Genomic DNA, 12,438 nt, shown 5'->3' with positions numbered 1-12,438 from the left:
AGACTGTAGCGCCTTTAACCGCTCGGCCACTTCGGCCGCCCATCCAAATGAAACTAACTTTACAAAGAGGAAGCTGAAATAACTCTGCAACAACAAAGCTGCCTCACCAGACGGTATAACAACAGCCAACTACAACCATCACCTTAATCACATACCAGACAGACAACACATATGAACAACATAAACTACACTGACACAACAAACTGACTATGAAGATACATGGACTGACAACAGACTCATTAAAGCTTATCACTAGAATACAATTGTACCACACAGCCACACCATACCTTATCAAATCAGGTACAAATATAATACAATCTGAGCACACCAGAGTCTAGGCATGCCTTTCATTTTAGCCACAATCATATAAGCCACTGTTCTACCAATGTGGGCACAACAGCCCCACTCTGTATTGACAGTTCAGATCTTGGCCACACACTGATGCTTGCACAATACGATTATAAGTACCAACATCAAGAATCACTCTGATGCCAGGCTTGGCTATCATCATAATGAAAACTTCCTTCCACAGTCCCATCCTGGTTTAAATCTGCTGTTTCTTCTGGACATTTAGAGGTAAACACTAATAATTGCTGCTGCAGCCCAGTGATGTCTAGTGTTAAAGCAGGCCACACCTTGTGCTGACTGCTTGCAGTCCAATTGCTTTGCTTTCACCACACTGTCTCTCTGACTCCAGTAGACTGTTTGGCTTATACAAGATCTGTCTACTTTCACCCACATATCCTGACTCCATCTGACCTCTGCTGCAGATCTGCACAGCCAGCCTTCTGCTGTCCAACCAGGCAGTGGTGCTCAGAGACTAACTCCCTCAGCAACTGACTGCTGGAGGTAAATAAGGCCCAGCAGAATGTCCTGCATTGCCCAGTTCCGCACGCAAGATCTTGTCAACTGCTGCTGCTGATGAATCCTGGAGATGGTTTCAGGTTGTTGCTACTTCTTCATGATATACCAGACTCCACCCCCTCTGCTGCTCCTTCAGTAGATGTCTGCAACCAACCCCTGGGCTAGAAATAATGAAACATAAGCAAGGTCAGACTGTGCACCATCATGACCCTGGCACTGATTCAATTCTTGCCTGCCACTGCCCATGGAGGACTGGTGCTGGCACAATGTTGATGTGGCTGCTTTCTTTGGATACTCCAGACTGGCTTTTGCTGTGCCAGCAGATGGCTTCATGACTCGTTGAGGCACTGAGCTTACTGACAAGCAAATACATGCACCCTCTGACACACTGGAGAGACTGAGCAGTGCTGGCACGGACTGCTGGGCAGGTGGGAACTCAAATGTACCATGAAATCCTATTAAATGTCAGTAACCCTGGGAGATGTTTCATTCTTCCCATGCATTGGGGTGGCCAAGTGGTGTTTTTCCTGAATTCATGATGTAGGGAGCCACAGGATTTGAATTCACATCTTGGCTGGTTATGAGTGCAGATATTCTAATGGCACAACGGAACGTCACAGACATCTTGCATCTTCATGTGTTACCACACATGTGACACTATTTTTGTGCCATTTTTCAACAGGACATTGCTCATCCACACATGAAATGTTGTGTAGAATTGTCTGTGAGATGGTATAGGGTTCTCATATGGCCAGCAAGATCCCCAGATTTGTCCCCAATAGAACATGTAGGACTAGTTCAGATGCCAACTCTGTTCCAGTGCTAGTGTCTAGGATATGGATGCCCAAGCATTCAGCTCCCAAGCTGTTCTTTTTATATCTGGGATTTACAGTCATGTAGAACTTTATAAAAGACAACATATTTATGCCAGTGACTGTAACACTTTTTTATTTCACGATTGCAATTTCGGCCTTAGGCCATTATCAAGTGAAGATGTTATGGCTATTAGGCCATGTCAACCTAAAATGAGCTTCCACATGGGAAAAATATATTTAAAAAACATGCTGTGACTTACCAAACGGGAAAGCACTGGTAGATAGACATAACAAAAAATAAAAAACACACAAACACACACACAAGTATCAAGCTTTTGCAACCCACGGTTGCTTCATCAGGAAAGAGGGAAGGAGAGGGAAAGATGAATGGATGTGGGTTTTAAGGGAGAGGGTAAGGAGTCATTCCAATCCCAGGAGCAGAAAGACTTACCTTAGGGGGAAAATGGGACAGGTATACACTTGCACACACACACACACACACACATATCCATCCGCACATGTACAAACACAAGCAGACATATGTAAGGCAAAGAGTTTGGGCAGAGATGTCAGTCGTGGCGGAAGTATAGAGGCAAAGATTTTGTTGAGTGACAAGTGATGTACGAAGGGTGGCAACTTGAAATTAGCGGAGGTTGAGGCCAGGTGGGTAACGGGAAGAGAGAATATATTGAAGGGGATGATGGAAAGATGGGAACTTGCCTGAGCCATGCCTCCAGTGACGGGGCTATGAGCGCCCCCTTCCGCTGCAATATGGGATGGCCAGTGGCAGACAGCCAGTCCACTCACTTAGAGCCTCTGCACTATGTGACACTATGCAGATGCCATCTAGTTGTGACTTTGACACCAACATTCATGCTTTAGTTCAGAGAGCCTCATCCTCATTGACATTGTGATAGCTGGATTTCTTTTCTTGCTCCATTATTTATTATGAGTCTTTGTATGCTTGGTGAAATACAAATTAAGTAAATTTACTGTTTACTGTGTACAATTGTTCACTAATCACTTCTGCTCCTGTCTCGCTTTCCTATAACAACAATTGCCACACCACTCTGTAGCCCACCTTTTCTTACCATTGTGTACGAAGTTGTGCACAACACAGTAACATCTGCTAGTCTGCAGGAACCTGCCAGATGCCTGTACTATTGATGATTTTTCTGCAGCTAACAAAACAGCAGTTAAAACTTTCAAATACTGTGCTCTCCACAGAATATGAAGAGAATTATCTTGCTGTTTGTTTATTCATTTTTTTGTTTGTTTGTCTTGCTGTTTGTATTTAATAAATTCTTGTTGAATATAAATCTTTGTAATTTTATTGTTGTTACTTCCTGTCTTTACTGAATTATTTCTGAAATTTCTATGAAATTAATCTTTGTATGTTATCAATGCTCAACAGAACTGTAATAATTTCATGTCCTGGACATGTAAAATAAAGAAATGAACTTGACAGAAAGGGAAAGGATCTTTCAAAGAACACTTAAGTTAACTTTAGATAGTACTGCCACATATTCTGGAACAAACATAAAAGTTCTAGGAATGAATACTGATTTTTAATTGAAGTGATGATAAGATACAAGGATACTAGTAAAAAAAATATCATCAGGACACTAGGCCCTTGCACAAAAACGTGCATTAAGAGTTACTGCTTCCCAATATATTTATTCCTTAATGAAATTTGTCATTAAAAATATATCACTTTAACAAACCAACAGCTAAGTTCATGGAATCAGTACTGGAAATAGGAATAATCTTCACAAGGATTTAAAGTCACTTACTCTTGTATAAAAAGGTGTTCGTTATTCAGGAATGCACATTATCAATAACTTGCCAGCAGCCATAAAGTGCTTAACAACCAACGAAATTCAGTTTAAGAGAAGCCTAAAGGATTTATTGATGGCCAGCTGCTTCTACTCCATTGATATTTTGTTTGTGAAACAATTATTCCACTTGAGACCTGTGGAAGGTACATTAGCTTATGGTATTTGTTTCAGTTGTAAATATTTGTCATATATTATTGTTTTTTCTGACATGTTGTACATCCTGGAAGGCCTCCTCACTACAGATCAGTTGAAATGAAAGTAAATCTAAACTAATCTATATTCATGTCATAAGTGTATAACAGCCAGTGGCTTTTTCTTACATACTACTCATGTGAACACTAAATTCTTGGCTACAGCACAGTTTTGGAGGAACAAGTGCTCACAACTGACTGTCATTTCTGCAGTTTTTGTGACCATTTAAGTCCACAGATGGCTTGTGATTGGTCAGCATAGTCATCATTGTGTCATACTGTCAGAGACTGTTTCCATATCTGCACTGGTGGATGCAACACCTGGCACTATGATGTAATGAAGATGTATGCCAACCAATTACAAGCTGCTTTGACAGGAATGGGGGAAAGAAATACAGTAGAAGAAGAATGGGTAGCTTTGAGGGATGAAGTAGCGAAGGCAGCAGAGGATCAAGTAGGTAAAAAGACGAGGGCTAATAGAAATCCTTGGGTAGCAGAAGAAATATTGAATTTAATTGATGAAAGGAGAAAATATAAAAATGGAGTAAATGAAGCAGGCAAAAAGGAATACAAACGTCTCAAAAATGAGATCGACAGGAAGTGCAAAATGGCTAAGCAGGGATGGCTAGAGGACAAATGTAAGGATGTAGAGGCCTATCTCACTAGGGGTAAGATAGATACTGCCTACAGGAAAATTAAAGAGACCTTTGGAGATATGAGAACGACTTGTATGAATATCAAGAGCTCAGATGGAAACCCAGTTCTAAGCAAAGAAGGGAAAGCAGAAAGGTGGAAGGAGTATATAGAGGGTCTATACAAGGGCGATGTACTTGAGCACAATATTATGGAAATGGAAGAGGATGTAGATGAAGATGAAATGGGAGATATGATACTGCGTGAAGAGTTTGACAGAGCACTGAAAGACCTGAGTCGAAACAAGGCCCCCGGAGTAGACAACATTCCATTGGAACTACTGACGGTCTTGGGAGAGCCAGTCCTGACAAAACTCTACCATTTGGTGAGCAAGATGTATGAAACAGGCGAAATATCCTCAGACTTCAAGAAGAATATAATAATTCCAATCCCAAAGAAAGCAGGTGTTGACAGATGTGAAAATTACCAAACTATCAGTTTAATATGTCACAGCTGCAAAATACTAACACGAATTCTTTACAGACGAATGGAAAAACTAGTAGAAGCCAACCTCGGGGAAGATCAGTTTGGATTCCGTAGAGGCAGTACTGACCTTACTACTTATCTTAGAAGAAAGATTAAGGAAAGGCAAACCTACGTTTCTAGCATTTGTAGACTTAGAGAAAGCTTTTGACAATGTTGACTGGAATACTCTCTTTCAAATTCTAAAGGTGGCAGGGGTAAAATACAGGGAGTGAATGGCTATTTACAATTTGTACAGAAACCAGATGGTAGTTATAAGAGTCGCGGGACATGGAAGAGAAGCAGTGGTTGGGAAGGGAGTAAGACAGGGTTGTAGCCTCTCCCCGATGTTGTTCAATCTGTATATTGAGCAAGCAGTAAACAAAACAAAAGAAAAATTCGGAGTAGGTATTAAAATTCATGGAGAAGAAATAAAAACTTTGAGGTTCACCGATGACATTGTAATTCTCTCAGAGACAGCAAAGGACTTGGAAGAGCAGTTGAATGGAATGGACAGTGTAAACAAGGATAATGGAATGTAGTCTAATTAAGTCGAGTGATGCTGAAGGAATTAGATTAGGAAATGAGACACTTAAAGTAGTAAAGGAGTTTTGCTATTTGGGGAGCAAAATAACTGATGATGGTCGAAGTAGAGAGGATATAAAATGTAGACTGGCAATGACAAGGAAAGCGTTTCTGAAGAAGAGAAATTTGTTAACATCGAGTATAGATTTAAGTGTCAGGAAGTCATTTCTGAAAGTATTTGTATGGAGTGTAGCCATGTATGGAAGTGAAACATGGACGATAAATAGTTTGGACAAGAAGAGAATAGAAGCTTTCGAAATGTGGTGCTACAGAAGAATGCTGAAGATTAGATGGGTAGATCACATAACTAATGAGGAAGTATTGAATAGGATTGGGGAGAAGAGAAGTTTGTGGCACAACTTGACCAGAAGAAGGAATCGGTTGGTAGGACATGTTCTGAGGCATCAAGGGATCACCAATTTAGTATTGGAGGGCAGCGTGGAGGGTAAAAATCGTAGAGGGAGACTAAGAGATGAATACATTAAGCAGATTCAGAAGGATGTAGGTTGCAGTAGGTACTGGGAGATGAAAAAGCTTGGACAGGATAGAGTAGCATGGAGAGCTGCATCAAACCAGTCTCAGGACTGAAGACCACAACAACAACATGGGTTATTTTGTCCTGTGCACAAGATTTTGTCTAGATTTGACGTTCCAAGTTTACCAAGAATGTTTTATATGGAGATGTCATGGGGAGAGGCTTTGATCTCACATCGAATAATTTTTGTTTTGTGAGCTGCTAGTGTTTCTTCTCTTGTGCTCCATAATTCATTTCTATATTTGTTTGCTAGCTGTCTCCTCTAGTGAACTGGCTGCACTGTGATTCCCACATCATTTGAGTTCCAGTTTCTCTCACTAATCACTGTGTAGCACATGGCCTGTGAAATACAGTCTGAACATTCCACATGTATCTGAAACACCACCAACTTAAGGGCAAAGGCAGTTACAGAGTGAAAAAAGGCTTCTAGGCAGAAGATTTGTAATAGTAGAAGTGAGATCTTTATTGCTAAGTCTACAGAGTTATGAAAGCAAATCTTTATTTGCAATACAGATGTTGACAGACATAGGTGACACAAAAATAGAAATGTTACTTTCATTCCACGTAAAACAGCATCATTTTTTGGGGCAACTCAAGGATTCAAGTTCAAAATTGTGTAACATGAATTATTTGTGTGGTAAAACCAAGAATAACCCGCAGGGCCCTGTTCTAGGAATGGGGATACTAACTACTGCTTCACAAATACTTATTTCTGAATGTAATTTGCCATAAATAATATATCTCTTTTTCCAGCCAGTAGCTCAGTTCATGGAATCGGTATTAGAAATAAGAATAATCTTCACAACAGTAACACTTTCATTTGCCAATGAACAATTCTGTACAAAATATCAGAAATGTAATGTTTAAATGGAGTTTAAAAATGATACATTAACAAGTTTAAAATTACACATTTATGCGAATATATCAATAAAATGAATAATTGTCTTGAAATAAGTAGCCTATCTAAAAACAGTGATATACACAATTTTTTAGGTCCAAGATATTCTTTAATATTGCATGAAAAAATTTTAATAAAATAACATTTTAATTTATTTTGGAAAATAGTGCTATTTTCTATCATTTTTATATAGTTTGGTAAACTGTTGCATAAAAATCTGCCTGCATTAAGAGACTGCTTATCAGCAAATTTGATCCAATTTCCTTCAACATGATAATCATTTTTATATCTTGTTTATAATCACATATACAATAAAATGGAGTGTCCTTGAGGTGCAAGGGTGACTTGAGATAGAATGACATACATTTATAATACTATATTTTAGCAATATTTCATTTATATGAAGTATTTTAATTCTTTTATTGTTTTGCATTAAAATCAACTTTCTTACTGAGGTAAATTTATTTTTATAAAAAATAGTGTTGTATTATTTTTAAACAGGAAGAATAAGAGCACCTTTAGCAGTATTTCCCAAACTTAATATATTTTCCTAGATGAAAAAAAGTCCAAGGATTAAAATTATATGGTAAATACCTTTAAGGTTGTCAGACATATACAGAATAGTAGAATGATAAAAATAATGACATTTTATGAACAAATAAAATCTGGGGATTATTAATACTGAACAGCAAGTTACCTGGGGTGGCTTGTAACAGTTGCCATGAAGACATAACTACATTCTTAAAAGATGTTTCATTTGGTTTGATGCAGGAAATGCCCTGTGTTTATGTTAAAAGAACTGGCACACACAAATATGCAGCACAGAAAATTTGGATAAGGCCTGTGAAGATGTAAAAAAAGTGCCACATAGCCTTTGTAAGGCAGCCAAGAACTGTTCAGTAGACAAGTCTAAGCTTTCTCATGCACTTAATGGAAAACATTATTATGAAAATTGGTGGACAAACTTCCCTGCCTTGAACAGAAGAATAGACTTTGGTGAAATATGTGCTTACAGTAAGTGAATGGAGATTTCCACTTACTGCCTACAATAACAAACTTGAAACGATGTCCTGACAGGCAGGTGGAACCCATCCCAAGATTCAAGAATAACATGCATGGTGATAATTGGGTGCAGTCATTCTTGAATTGTAATGGTTGTGTGTTGTCTGTGAGGTTAGCAGACAATATAAGGTGAGACAGGGCACAAGTTTCTCCTGATGTTATTAATATATTTTTTTACTATTTGCAAGTTGAAGTGTAGAATATTAAACCTGAATCAGTCATCAACTTTCATGAAACATATTTATCAGATGATCCAGGCAGAAAACATGTTGTGGGCAAAAGAGGATGGAAGCACTCTGATTTCTTCAAAAGCCTCTCTATGTTTATCATGATGGTATGTTCAGGTGATGCCACACACCTCCCTCCTTTTGTCGTTTATCAATCTCTTCATCTTTGGGGCACTTTGACATGTGGTCCCAGAGGAGCATGTTATAAGAATACAAAATATGGGTGGATAAATGAGAAGGCCTTTGAAGAATTGTTTTTGACAATAGCCTACATATATGTGAAGAAGCAAGGTTCACCACAGGCACTCATAGGTGACAATCTGTCATTTCACATGAATCTGATTGTAATAGCAAAATGCAGAGAGGAAGGGATGAAATTTATTTGTCTGCTAAGGAATTCTATTTACCTTTGTCAGTCTCTTGATGTACCCTTCTTCAGACCATTCAAGCAACACTGGAATGATATTTTGATGGAGTGGAAGATGAAGGGAAATAGAGGGGCCATGTCTAAGAATAAATTTTCAGCCATGTTAAAAAAAAAGATGTTTTCAAGAACTGGAGGATCAGCAGGAGACCTCATAAGGTTAGGTTTTGAAAAATGTGGTTTCAGCCTTGTGAATTGCTAGAAGGCATTGACTCAAATTCCTTGTATAGGTATCAGTAGTGGTAACACCAATGAAGACAGGAGTTCATTAAAGGAAAACTAGTGTGGTGTATGACCAGCCTGGGGGCAAAAGAAATGTTGTACTAAAACAGAATAAGAGATGAATATAAACTGAAACAGGTAAGAGTGTATCAAATATTGAGCATAATGAAGCACAACTGGAATTGAGTAATGGCAGTGTAGAACTCAGAACATGATAAATCAGAGGATCCATCAGTGAATGACATTAATGACAATGGCAATAACCTTCCAGATCCAAAATGTCAAGCTACAGAGGTTGTTAAACAGAAAGATAGTGTGACCGATGAAAGTATAGGAGTAGATTATCTCCTCATAAATGTTTTGTGGAGAAAGTGAACACAACTTCTGAAAATTCAAGAGGTGACTGTAGGAAAGTTGAAGTAAAATTTACAAAATACTATAAAAACAGTTTGGACACTTTAGTTCAGCCCCAGGTGGATGATATGATAGGCCAGCCTATTCGCACCTCAAGAACTTAAATATGGATGGACAAAATGTACATTTAATATTGTTTTGTCAATTAAATTGTTCTAGTTACAGGGCAAATGAATTCAGCTTCTTCAAATATATATTAGTTAAATAAAAGAATCTTGTACAGATAACTTGATGACTGTAATGACTGTAATATGTTATTTTAAACGTTATTCATGAGTTTTATTACTAATATACAGAGGAACGCTTTTTTAAATACACCCTTATTTCATTAAATTGTGAATGTCAATGCCAATGCACCTCAGTGATGGACTCACATGATAAGTTCATTAAACTTAAAGGTTAGCTCAAATCACAACTGGTGCTGTGGTGAGATGAGACAGCTGTATTTTTTTAGTATTATCTGAACAACAACTGGCAGAGTGAATCAAGTGACAACTTTTAGAATACAAAAAAAAACACTATTAATTTATTTATGGATCTAGCATTACCTCTCTTTAATTGAAACAGCAGTTTCATCGCACTCATTCACACACTCATGTACATTTGGCTTTGTGGTATTGACAGCATGGAAAATCCTCTGCGTAAGTTGATCCACATTATTTACTTGCTGAGAATAAATAAGTTTCTTCATATGTCGCCAAAAGTAAAAATACAGTGGATTTAAATTAGGACTGTGTGTTGGCCATTGATGTGGACCAGAACTCATATCCATCACCCTTGAAATCATCTATTCAAAAATCTTCACACTCTGTAACCAATGTGGGGTGGAGCACCGTCGTGGAGTAACCACATCTTAAGATGTATGGCTAATGGAATATTTACTAACAAAGTCAGCAGCAATGGCCCCTCTAGAAAGGTTTGATAATTGTTACCAGTCAATGATGTAGGTAAAATGAAAGGCCCAATAATGTAATCATCAATTATGTCCACCCATAAATTTATGTAAAAGCAGTGCTGAAAACATATTGTTGTTATTTGGTGTGGATTGTGTGCACTCCACACGTGCATGTTATGGAAATTAGTTATTCCATTACAAACGAAACATACTTCATGTGTGATGAGTATTTTGTTTACAAAATCATGCTGCATAGTTTGTAACAAAAACTGCTCTGAGAATCCTCATCACAAAGAGAAATCTTGCTCTTCCAACTCTGGTATGCAGTGGACGTGGTGGCATACAGAATTGAATGTAGTACTTTGTTACAAGTGAATTGCAAAATAATTAAGGAAAAGTAGAGAATTATGATGATACAAACCTTTGGCGAACAGCAACAAATATCAATTGTGCAGGAAGTCTATGTTGAGGGAAGCATTCTTGATAGATTAATACAGTTGCCCTTGCAACACATTTTGCCTCACCATAAGTTAAATGAATATTGTGTAGTTCAGGTATAATAAATTTACCTTCCATCCTAATGTTTAACAGAGTTGCAATAACATCTGCACAGGGAACTCGATGACTGCTGATGATCAGCGCATTACAGTGACTCAATCATGTAGGCCGTTGTTGCCTACAAGCTTGCGACTCTCATGATGTCAATATGCACAGTAGTAAATAATACAAACCGACTGCTTACATAAGTGTACCTCTGTTGGGGGAGGGGTGGAGCAGTCACCCTGTTGTGTTTTGAGTCTGTTTTCACACAAGTCATGTCTGATCTGTATACACTGTCCAGGTTCTACTTTTCCAAAAACATTGTCCTGAGATGAACTTTTTTTTTTCTGGGACAATGGTAGGAAGTGGACAAACATGTTATTAGACATTTTAACTCAATTACTTGCATTCTGCTAACAGGATTTCTTGGCAGCCTATACCATTGACATCCTGTCTGAGCCCAAAAATGAATACTTACCATCATTTGAGGTTACTTTGCTCCATAGGGTCAAATTTTCTCCATTTGAAAAAATAGTTTCTTTGGTTCATAGATGCTACACTACTTGCTGTATATCTGTGAACAATGTTTTCTATGAAAGATAGCAATTACAGGTTGGCACCCTTGCTTGCATGTTCAGTTGTTGGCCATTTTGAATTTTTCACAAGCATCTTAGTAAAGACATTCATAAGTGTGTATAAAATTAAGCTGGAAAAATCTGTGTTTTTCACAGGATGAAATGGTCACTCTGAAGGTCAGTCACCATTATTTTAATTACTCAGAACGTCTAGCTGCTGGAAAGTATCGTAGTTTTTCGTTTGATGGACTATTGTTTGTGTCATTGTCAATTTGCTGTTGTAGGTTACGAAATTTCTAACTTTGAGGAAACATTGCACCACAACAAAAGTGGTGCAAGTATCCCCAGGATGCATTTCTTCCACATCTATGACAATTTCTGACTTATTTTTACCTCCGTAGTATGCTGCTGGCAGTGAACAATGTTTATAATCTCTTTCAGACTGGTGAAAATGCCATGGAAGTATAAGAGAATGGTCGGAAATAGGCAATACTGTGATTACAGCCCAGAAACTCTGGAGAAATGCCTACAAGCCATTAGGAGGAAGGAGATATCACAAAGGAAAGCTGAAAAACTTTTTAATATCCCAAGAAGAACCATAATTAATAAACTGAAATCAAAGGAAGGAAGTAATTCACATCCAGGATTCCCACAGATTTTTACTAATGAAGAAGAAGCAGAGTTTGTAAAATGTGTTTTGCAGTTGAGTAAATATGGGTTCCCTGTTACTCCAATGGAACTCCGAATGATTGTGAAGTCATACCTTGCCAGACAGGGACGTAAAGTTCCTAGATTCAAAGACAATTGTCCAGGCTATGAATGGCTGTTGGGCTTCACCAAATGCCACCCTGAACTTTCTGTACATTTTGCAACCAACATTAACAGGAGTAGAGCATGTTCTCAGATTATATGTTGAACATTTGCAAGTTGAACTGAAAGATGTGCCAGCTAGTAATATATGGAATTTTGATGAAACCAACCTAACCAATGATCCAGGAAAAAAGAAAGTACTCACAAAAAGAGTTTCAAAATATTCACAAAACATCTGTAATTCCTCCAAGAGCAGCATATCTGTAATGTTTGCTGGCAATGCTGAGGGAGAAGTTTTGCCTCCATTTGTTGTTTACAAATCAGCACATCTGTGGTCTATATGGACAGTAAATGGGCCCACGGGCTGCCTTTACTCACACAGTCCTAG

General features: G+C 38.1%; 1 protein-coding gene across 1 annotated transcript in view; it reads right to left on the bottom strand.

The window, feature by feature from the left end:
* Window positions 1-12,438, bottom strand: part of LOC124777505 (caspase-1-like) — a 71,710-nt gene that overhangs the window by 40,398 nt on the left and 18,874 nt on the right. The gene's annotated exons all lie outside the window — the stretch shown is intronic.

Source organism: Schistocerca piceifrons, chromosome 2 (genome assembly GCF_021461385.2).
Source record: "Schistocerca piceifrons isolate TAMUIC-IGC-003096 chromosome 2, iqSchPice1.1, whole genome shotgun sequence".
Taxonomy (NCBI): Eukaryota; Metazoa; Arthropoda; class Insecta; order Orthoptera; family Acrididae; genus Schistocerca; species Schistocerca piceifrons.
Note: the sequence above shows the minus strand (reverse complement) of the source record. Positions and strands in the feature narration are given on the sequence as shown.